Below are 9,910 nucleotides of genomic sequence, written 5' to 3'. Positions count from 1 at the left end.
ATGATAAATCACAGCTACATTTAAATAAGTTGATAAATTAAATTAGATAAAATAACTCGTCAATTCTTTCTAATTTAACTTACTATTAGGCTCATGGCTACGATGGAAAAATTTGGGCAGAATGTCAACTGACTCAAAGCTTGGAGGTCAAAATTAAAAATGGCTTTAACGGTAACAATTACTTCTATGCAACTACTAAACCCCTTCCGCCGTAGTCTCTCCGGCCGAGCGGTATCCTTTCTCATGCAGTGAAAACTAAAAATCGGAGCCCGACAACCCGAATTGTGCTTAAACGGGTCTATTCCATTCTGATTTAATAAAATTTTCTGTCAATTTGGGCTTTGTCGTTTTAGTACATGGTACTAAGGCCTATACGAATCCGCAAATTGAGTCTAATATATATTTTCATTTATAAATGCAGTGCTGCGAATATATAGCTCCTTGATTTAGTAATTCTAGTGTTTCATCTAAAGGAGTAGGGTTCTAGTTTGGTATGATGTCCAATGGATGCCTGCATTGTAGATGTGTCGTTCTGCTGTAAATTGATTTGGAATATTGGGATCAGAGTGACTTTCAAATATTATTGTAGCTTATTAAGAGCAGCAACTGTTTAACTCAGAGAAAAAAGGTTTCGAAATTAAAGCGGTATGAATTATTGAACAATAGTCTGTTTGTCTTTTTATTTATTTATTTTTTTGAGGAATGAATTGTTCAAGTCCTCATGTTTTATACCTCTTCTTCACCCGAAATTTTAAGGGAGGGGGTGGGTTTTAACGATAAATTGTCACTTATCTAGTGGATCTAGATATTTTTCATTTAAATTATGGCTTTTTATCTAATATGAGTTGTATATACTGTTATCAGGGCCCTGCGACATATTTTAGTTGACTACAAATTCATAGTCTGGATTGATTGGACCCAACAACGGAAGTTGATGTAGGGATATTCGACCCTATTCTCGTTCTTCAATCACAATATAAGAGAAGAAGAATTTCTCTGGACAGTGAAGATAATGCTCTGCCATGTAGGGTTTAACGTGACATTGAAGATTCTTTACCAACATTGCGATCTTCTGATTATTATACGGAGCCTTGTTTGAGTGAACTGGCTACTTGGGAATTCATGTGTCCAGGCTTTTGCAGCAGAGTTCAAGACTTTACTGCTGGCAGGGTTGGTTATGGATGTGTAAAATTTATTGGGGAAACAGATGTTAGATGGTTGAATTTAGACCGAATCATGAAGTTCAATAGATGTGAGATTATTGCATATGAAGATGAAAGTTCAAAGCCAGTGGTTGGTCAGGGACTTAACAAGCTAGCTGAAGTAACGATACTATTGCAAGCAAAATCTTTCAATCATTGTAATGAGGATTGCTTAAGAAAGTTGAAGTGCAAGACAGAAAGTCAGGGAGCACAATTGATCTCGTTTGACCCAATAAATGACAAGTGGAAATTCTTAGTACAGCATTTTAGCAGATTTGGCCTGAGCGAAGATGATGAAGAAGATATTATAATGAACAGTGCGTCTCCTGATGCTCAAGATCTTGCCGAGATGATTGATGGTGAGGTTTCGGATATTGATAATGGAACTGCTCCAGTGGACCCGACTTTGCTTTCACATTCTCTACCTGCTCATCTTGGGCTTGATCCTGTCAAGATGAGAGAAATGAGGATGCTGATGTTTCCTCCAGAGGAAGAGGACATACAGAATTTCAATGATATGCATTCATGTGAGTGACCTCTTTTTGCTAAGGAATCTTCAAGATCTCCATCACATCAATCTTCTCAGAGATTATTTCACAAGACAAGTCCTCCCATGATTTGCAAGACTCCATTAGCTTTGATTGAGTATAACCCTGGAAGTTATAACTCTAGCTCTCCTGGATCCATTTTGATGGTCCAACAAAATAAGGGGTTGCACCAAAAGGCATCAAAATCAGAAGGTTTTGAGCTCGACCTTGAGCATGAAACGCCAGTAAGTGGAAGCCATTCACATAATATAGTTGATGCAGCTTTGTTCATGGGTAGATCATTTCGAGCAGGGTGGGGCCCTAATGGCGTTCTTGTTCATTGTGGCATGCCTGTTGGGAGTACTGGCTACTAAAATGTGTTATCTTCAATGATCAATCTTGAAAAGGTTGCGATTGATAAGGTTACAAGGTATGAGAATAACAAAGTCAGAGAGGAACTCAGTGATTTTTGTTTTGATTCTCCTCTCAATCTTCACAAAGAATTAAGTCATGAAACAAAAGAAGTTGAACAGGGATCTTTCAAATTAAAGCTTCAAAAACTTGTCAGCAATCGCATGATGCTGTCAGAGATTTGTCGGAGCAACATCGGTATCATTGAGAGGCAACTAGAGGTGCCTCATTTATCCTATGCTTCACGTGGTTTGTTGATGCACCAAGTGATGGTATGGAAATTAATTAAATTTCTCTTTTCCTCTCGGAATATTAGTGGGAAATCGAAGTCTGTGAAATCTGACAATGAGGAGGATATGATGCCTGATGGTGTGGAAAGTGCTCCTGAGATTGAATTGGAAGCACTTCCACTGATGAGGCGAGCAGAATTTAGTTGTTGGCTGCAAGAGAGTATATACCACCGCGTACAAGAGGTAGTAAGTTCATTGAACGAATTTAGTGATTTGGAGCACATATTCTTGCTTCTTACTGGACGACAGATGGATGATGCTGTAGAGCTTGCTGCTTTTAGAGGCGATATAAGACTGGCTTGTCTTTTGAGCCAGGCTGGTGGTTCGACTGCCAATTGTGCTGATGTTGCTCATCAGCTGGATCTTTGGAGAAAAAATGGAATGGACTTCAGTTTTATTGAGGAGGAAAGGGTGAGGCTTCTTGAGTTACTTTCTGGTAACATTCATGGAGCCTTGCATGGTGTGAAAATTGACTGGAAAAGGTTCCTAGGATTGTTGATATGGTATCAGCTTCCACTGGACACTTCATTGCCCGATGTTTTCAACACATATCAGATGCTTGTTAATGATGGACGGGCACCGGATCCAGTTCCTGTTTACATTGACGAAGACCCAATAGAAGAGGACACACACAATTGGGAGACAGTGGAACGTTTCAATCTTGCTTATCATCTAATGCTTCTTCATGCCAGACAAGAAAATGATTTTGGTGCTCTAAAGACCATGTTCAGTGCACTCGCGTCAACAAATGATCCACTTGACTACCACATGATTTGGCATCAGCGTGTAGTTTTAGAGGCCATTGGTACTTTCAGTTCTAATGATCTTCTGATAGGAACCTTCAAATAATGCAAGAGAAATAGCTAAACTTCTTTAATAAACGAGAATTACAAAGGAACTCTCTGCTAAGAAGAGCAGAATGTATACAATGGAGCTAACAGAATAAATGATAATTTGGCTATTCGAGAGAGCCAATCCTCTCCCAACAGATTACCAATTTCTGCCTGCCTTTCAACTGTCAATATCCTCTTATTTATAGGTTACCCGTGCTTCTCGAGGATTCCTTCTAACAGATTGTGTAACTAAGCATGTGCCCATTTCTCCTTCTTCATTTCCTATTCTGCCCTCGTATTCAAGTTGCGCCTTTGATATGTGACTTGGACTGCAGGCCTATCATCTTCATGTTCTTGACATGGGATTTGTTTCCCAGTTGCTCTGTCTGGGGAAATGTCATTGGGCCATCTATGTGGTACCTCGTATGCCCCATCGTGAAAATTATCCTTATCTACAAGCTACTGTTATTAGGGAAATTCTCTTCCAATATTGTGAAGTGTGGAGTACGGATGTCTTACAACAACAGTTCATCGAAAAACTGGACATTCCTTCAGCATGGTTGCATGAAGCTTTGGTGAGTTGATAATGCTTGAAATTAGTTTAATTTACTGCACAAATTCGTCCTGCTTTAGTTTTAATTTTCATTTTTTTTTTGGGTAGATCTTTCTGTGATTGTTACTAAAAAATGTGTTCGCATATGTTGCCTTACCTTTGAGATTGTTGTTGTACAAGACTTCTTAACGGGTATATTTAAGGATGTCTAGATATTTGGGCCTCCTTGACATTTTGTAACTTGAAATCAATATTGATACTGGTAGTTTGCTTTCTTTGATTTCATTAAACAAATAACGGTCTTTCTGCGAAGATCTCATATTGCCTCTTCTCTTTATTCAAATGCAGGCTATATATTTCAATTACAATGGCGATAGATTAAAGGCCTTAGAACATTTCCTCGAATGTGCAAACTGGCAGAAGGACACTCAATTTTCATAAGTTCAGTCGTTCATTCTCTGTTTTTGTCAGGTAGAGATCTCATTTTATTTATTCTTCAGTATATTGATATCTATTACTCCGTTCGGTCACTTGCCCTTCACTTTATTTTTGAATGGAATTAAATTTGACATTGGGGTCCATCACTTTTGGTGGTAATTGGATTCTTGAGAATCATAATTTTTCAGCTCCTATGTTGGTTTAATAATTGGGAATCATGATATGAAGTTAAGGGAATGCGAAATTAAAGCTTTTAAATTATGATTTCCATGATTTGATATCTCACCAATCAATTTGGAATTCCGGAAACTTTGCAAATGATTATTTTAGGAGGAAATTGTTGGAAATGACCGGATAACCCATTCCTATTTCCAAAGTGACCTTTGACCTCTTTTTTAATTAAAAAAAAAATTGAATTTAAAGCTTAAAATCCCAAAATATAAATCGGCTTCTCACAAAACTTAAAAAAAAGGTCGATTTCCAGTCGATCGGAGAAATTGCTAGTCCATCGCCGATGAATTACTTCTTGTTAAGGTAACCATTATTATATTAAATATTTGGTTGGATTAATGTTTAGATTTTGGTAAAAGGTGTGTGATTCTTTTGTGAGAGATTTTTTTTCGATATATTGTTGTTTATATATGTAAAATAGGGTTTATGTTGTGTTTTAATGGTTAGTTTTTTAAATTTAGAAGCTTTTCTTGTCGAAAATAATGATTTTTCGACGAGAAAGGCGTTAGGACATCAGCTGGGGTAAAACTCGATTGTTAACAGCTAGGTTTTACAGTCCGCCCACTCTTTTTTTTTTAGCCCAATTATTTTTTTATTTTTTTATTTTTTTTACACATAATTTAATAATTTAATTTTAAATAATTTTTATTGTTAGTTTTTAATAAATAATATATTATTTAGTCTTCGAATTTAAATAATATTGTTACGACTAAATTTAAATAAAATTTTTACATTTATTTTTTGTTTTAATATTTATTTTTGTTTCCTCATTTTTGATAAATAATAATTTTTTCGTTCATCGAACTGAAATAATTATTTTACTTGTGAACTTAAATTTTATGTTTACTTTTAATTTTTAATTTTATTAATAGTTTTGGATGATATTCTTTTCGTTCATCAAATTTAATTAATGTTTTTAATTGTAATTTGAAATAATTTTTGGAGATTTAATTTGAAATTTAATATTTATTTTTATTATTAGTTTTTGATAAATAATAATTTATTTAGTCGTCGAATTTAAATAAATTATTTACTTTTAATTTTATTAATAGTTTTGGATAATATTCTTTTCGTTGATCAAATTTAATTAATTTTTTAATTGTAATTTGAAATAATTGTTGAAAATTTAATTTGAAATTTAATATTTATTTTTATTTACATTATTAGTATTTGATAAATAATATTATTTTCTTTCTTCGAATTTAAATATTTTTTGAACGTGAATTGATTAAAAACATATTGATAATTGAGAAAAATTTACATTATTGATGATTTTAATTATTATGAATCTGCGTCTTGCGTATTGTAGTTACAATTTCGTTCGCTAAATTTTCTATTATTATGCTTTATTCTATTATCACTTGTACAATGTTATAACATTTTGAATTTTTATAGGATGGATTATCATCTTGACGCAGAGTTGAGACAGATGCCAGACAAAACTACGTGGAATAGTAGCTTTGACAGTTTCACTGCTGTGTTAGAACTACTCGATGATCAACACGCTGATATGTTGTGCCAGTCTTTCCTATGGCCCTTGTACCCGTTGAAAGATCTGCAGTACTAGGGTCAAATTATTGATGCACTTCTATGTCAATTGCTGAGTCTAGTCGATGGCGATGCCCTCCACTTTGCAATCGGGGGTAAAGTCGCCAGTTTTTCGATGTTCGAGTTTGCTCTGATCACGGGATTAAAGATTACGAGCGATGAAGCAGTTGGTGATGGGATTCAGAGAAGAAATAGACTTCATGACGCTTACTTCAAGAGATAGGGAACTGTGCTTCTTACATAGCTGTTGGACACAATCAGGAGGTGTGATAAGATGTTAGACAGACTGAAGTTAGGTCTGGTCCACATTCTTGAGAGCGGGGTGCGGTGTCACCATAAGAAGACTGCGATCGACCTCTTCCATCTGGAGATCGTTGACGACATTGATCATTTCAACGACTATCCGTGGGGCTGAAGATGTTTTTAGGACACCGTACACATCTTCACCAGATCGCACTCAAAGCCAAAGTGAGCAATGCGTAAGTACGGCACCTATGGATTGCCCTTGGCGGTGCAGGTAAATGGTTAACATAATTAATGTTAAAATTATTTTCATATTGAATTTATATATAATAATTGTATGTGTTGCAGATCTGGGCGTATGAGACCGTTCCCATATTGGGTACTCACTTTGCGAGGCGAGGGGAGATACGCTGTCCTCGGTGCACCATTGGAGAGCATCTCGATTGGAGGGATGTCCACTAGGAAACAGTTATCGGCTATCCTCGACGACCCTCAGGTGAGTATTATGCATTTATAATTTATATTGTGCATGATTTAACATCTGATTCTATGATCGTTAACTAGTTCTAATGTTAATATGTCAACTTAAAGTCATAACTGAGTTGACGTCGTCGATGGAGTAGGAGGCTCAGGGTCTTGTGCATGAATTAGGCGTTTCGCACACCTAAGACGACCAGATGTCTGATCCGATCCACGATCGAGATTGGGTGAGCGAATTGAATAAAATCTATTGATTACCGTTTTGTATGAGTTAACAATTACAAATTAAGTTAATAATTTGTAATGTTGTTGCTTGTGTAGGAGGGTGATCCAGTTGATCGACGATCACCTCTGTCGAGGGCATCACCACCTCCGTCGAGGACATCTCCTCCTCTACCGGGGATGCCGCCGAGGGCATCTCCTCTGCCACCCCCGTCCAGAGACCTTTTCCGTGGATCTCCCGCACATAGTCGAGGCACTATTTTGATGATCTGTATGCCCGTCTGAGCAGATTTATAGCGGGACAGGTCGACGGGCTACGTCGAGAGATGATAGAGGGTTGATGATCTGTGACGACAGTTGGTAGGAAGGGTCGAAGATTTATCGAATGAGATTGCAGCACTTCGAGGTGATATAGCTGGTAGGCGATGAGTTGACGGAGAAGGTGATCGAGAGGGTGATAGAGATGAGGGTCTCCATTGTGAAGAACCAACGCATCGACTGATCATTCTCATTATCAACTATGCTGAATGTAAGAGGGTAAATTTTGATATTGGTATTTTGACATGTAGCAATAATCAAATTGCCTTAGTATTTGGATTTCAAAGTTGTACTGTCGACTAGAATTAGGGGTCGCATAGCATTTCGAAATCCCGGAATGCATTGTCCAAGAGCCATAAAGAAGAATTTGAAGCAGTTCTCGACGCCCGTCTCAATAAAAAATACCACGCCAGGATTAGTTTTCTCCATGTTATGGCAATACCTGACCAATTTAGCATAGTTTTTCTCTGTCGAGCCCATTAAATCCTCTAACGCGCATTCTTTGGCCTTCAAGACCTTCTGGTAGCTCATGACTACTTCGTAATCTCAACGAACATCGTTAATGATGTCTGATGGTCTGTAGATTGTTCGTGGATCCTGATACTTGTGCATTATCTGTCGACCAATAAACCAAGCTCGGGCTTGCCTATGATCATTGCGACAAACTCCCACTTCATAAGTATGTTCTCGTGTATATTTGCGAATTATGAAGCACTCATTCGTGTCCATCTTCGTTGCTCGCAGACGCCAACTGCAACTATCATCTACGCATAATACCGTCAACAACGACCTATTCGATTTTTTCACTCTAAACTCAAATTTGTATTTCAGTGCAATTAGGTGCACAGCTTCGTCCAAAAGTGGGCGGGCCTGGCTCGCGAGTACACGTTTTTTTTTTTTGGTGGAAACAAATAGGTAAATTGGAAAATAAGAAAGTAATTTTAATTTTTAAATCGTGAATTTTTTATATAAAAAAATTATATATATATAAAACTAGGTAAAAAGATTTAAACCCTCCTCCTTTATTCTGGCTTGAGATCGGCTACTTAAATTTAGAGTAGGCAGAGTTAAAAATTGTGTTGTGTTGTGTTGTTTGTTTGTTCATGTACAATTTTTTAAAGAAAATTTAAAACAGTATTAAAAATTATTTTTTCCAGCAACGCTGTGCGTCCCTTTGCATATAATTTTCGAAGTAAATCCCTTTTAAAAATTGAAAGGGTAATCGAATGCCCTTTCAATTGTCAGAAGATTATATATAATCTTCGAAGATTAAATCTTCTGACAATTGAAAGGGCATTCGATTACCCTTTCAATTTTTAGAAGGGATTTACTTCGAAGATTATATGTAAAGGTATGTACAGCGTTGTTCGAAAAAAGAATTTAAAATGTAGACATATAGTAGTAATAGTACTAAGTACTAACAAAAATTTAACTAAATTGGTGGAAAGAATTTTTTTTTCTTTTTTTTTAAACTAAAAGAGATTGAAAAAAATAAAAATGGAATATTTATTTTTTTATTTTTCTTTTTAAAATAGATAAAATATAAACACTCATCCTTTATCCGGATTTGAGACCAGCTATTTAAATTTTCAGTAGGCAGAGTTAAAAATTGTATACGAATAATTTATTGTAGCATGTACAATTTTTTAAAGAAAATTAAAAGTAACGATAAGAAAAGAAAAGTTTCATCAATATAATTAAATCAAATATCACTTATTTGACGACATGCAATTTCGGCATATTTATCTTGTAGTCGAAAATGAGCGTCCTGCCAATTCTTAACGCACATTAACGCTTCTAAAATATCTTCTTTCAATCGGCTCCTGACCTCGCTCAAAACTCTTTTACCTACACTAAAAATAGACTATGAAGTAACAGTGCTAACCGGAGGTGTCAACAGATCTTTTGCAATTGCAGATATAACTGGTCAACGTCGTTCATACCTTCGCCAAAATTCAATTATTTTGTCTGAACTTTTTTTAATTTTTTTATTTGTTAGCATATTCTGGTTGAAATAATCAATTAATCCAGCAGGCAATGCATTATGGCTTGAACCCGTAGATGTTTGATGAGAATGAGATACAGATGTAGACGACATGGCAGTGACAGTAGATGAACACATTGCAGATGAATCATATCTATATGAATTAATGCCTTAAAATAAATTAAATATTTCCGCATCTTCTTCTTCAATTTCAGCGGAAGGAGTAGGTGCAGATGGTACCCGAATAATATTGATACCCATTCGGTTCGCATATAGTTCATACATTTCACATAATGTTTGCTCTAAATTTCTATATGTGATAGGTATATCAAATGTTAAGGCGTTTGAAATTTGATCAATTATATATTTAGTTCCTGATAAATTATATAGGGGGTCCATCACGCATGCTAAAGGAAATAACATAGACAAGTCTTCCCAATATTTTCTAAATTTTAATTCCATAGCAATTATAATTTCACTAAAATCAGGGTCATTTTTGTATTTATAAAATGTTCTTGCAATTATATAAAGACGTTCAAGCATCATACAGCTGGTGGGATAGTAAACACCCGATAAAATGTTAGTGATTTCATAAAAAGATGTCAAAAATCTTTTAACTTTCAAAGCTAT

At 35.7% G+C, this 9,910-nt stretch overlaps 1 pseudogene; it reads left to right on the top strand.

The window, feature by feature from the left end:
* Positions 1-918: 918 nt before the first annotated feature.
* On the top strand, positions 919-6,480 carry LOC111374901 (annotated as a pseudogene).
* The last annotated feature ends 3,430 nt before the right edge of the window (positions 6,481-9,910 follow it).

This window comes from Olea europaea, unplaced genomic scaffold (assembly GCF_002742605.1).
Source record: "Olea europaea var. sylvestris unplaced genomic scaffold, O_europaea_v1 scaffold1307, whole genome shotgun sequence".
Classification (NCBI taxonomy): domain Eukaryota; kingdom Viridiplantae; phylum Streptophyta; class Magnoliopsida; order Lamiales; family Oleaceae; genus Olea; species Olea europaea.
Note: the sequence above shows the minus strand (reverse complement) of the source record. Positions and strands in the feature narration are given on the sequence as shown.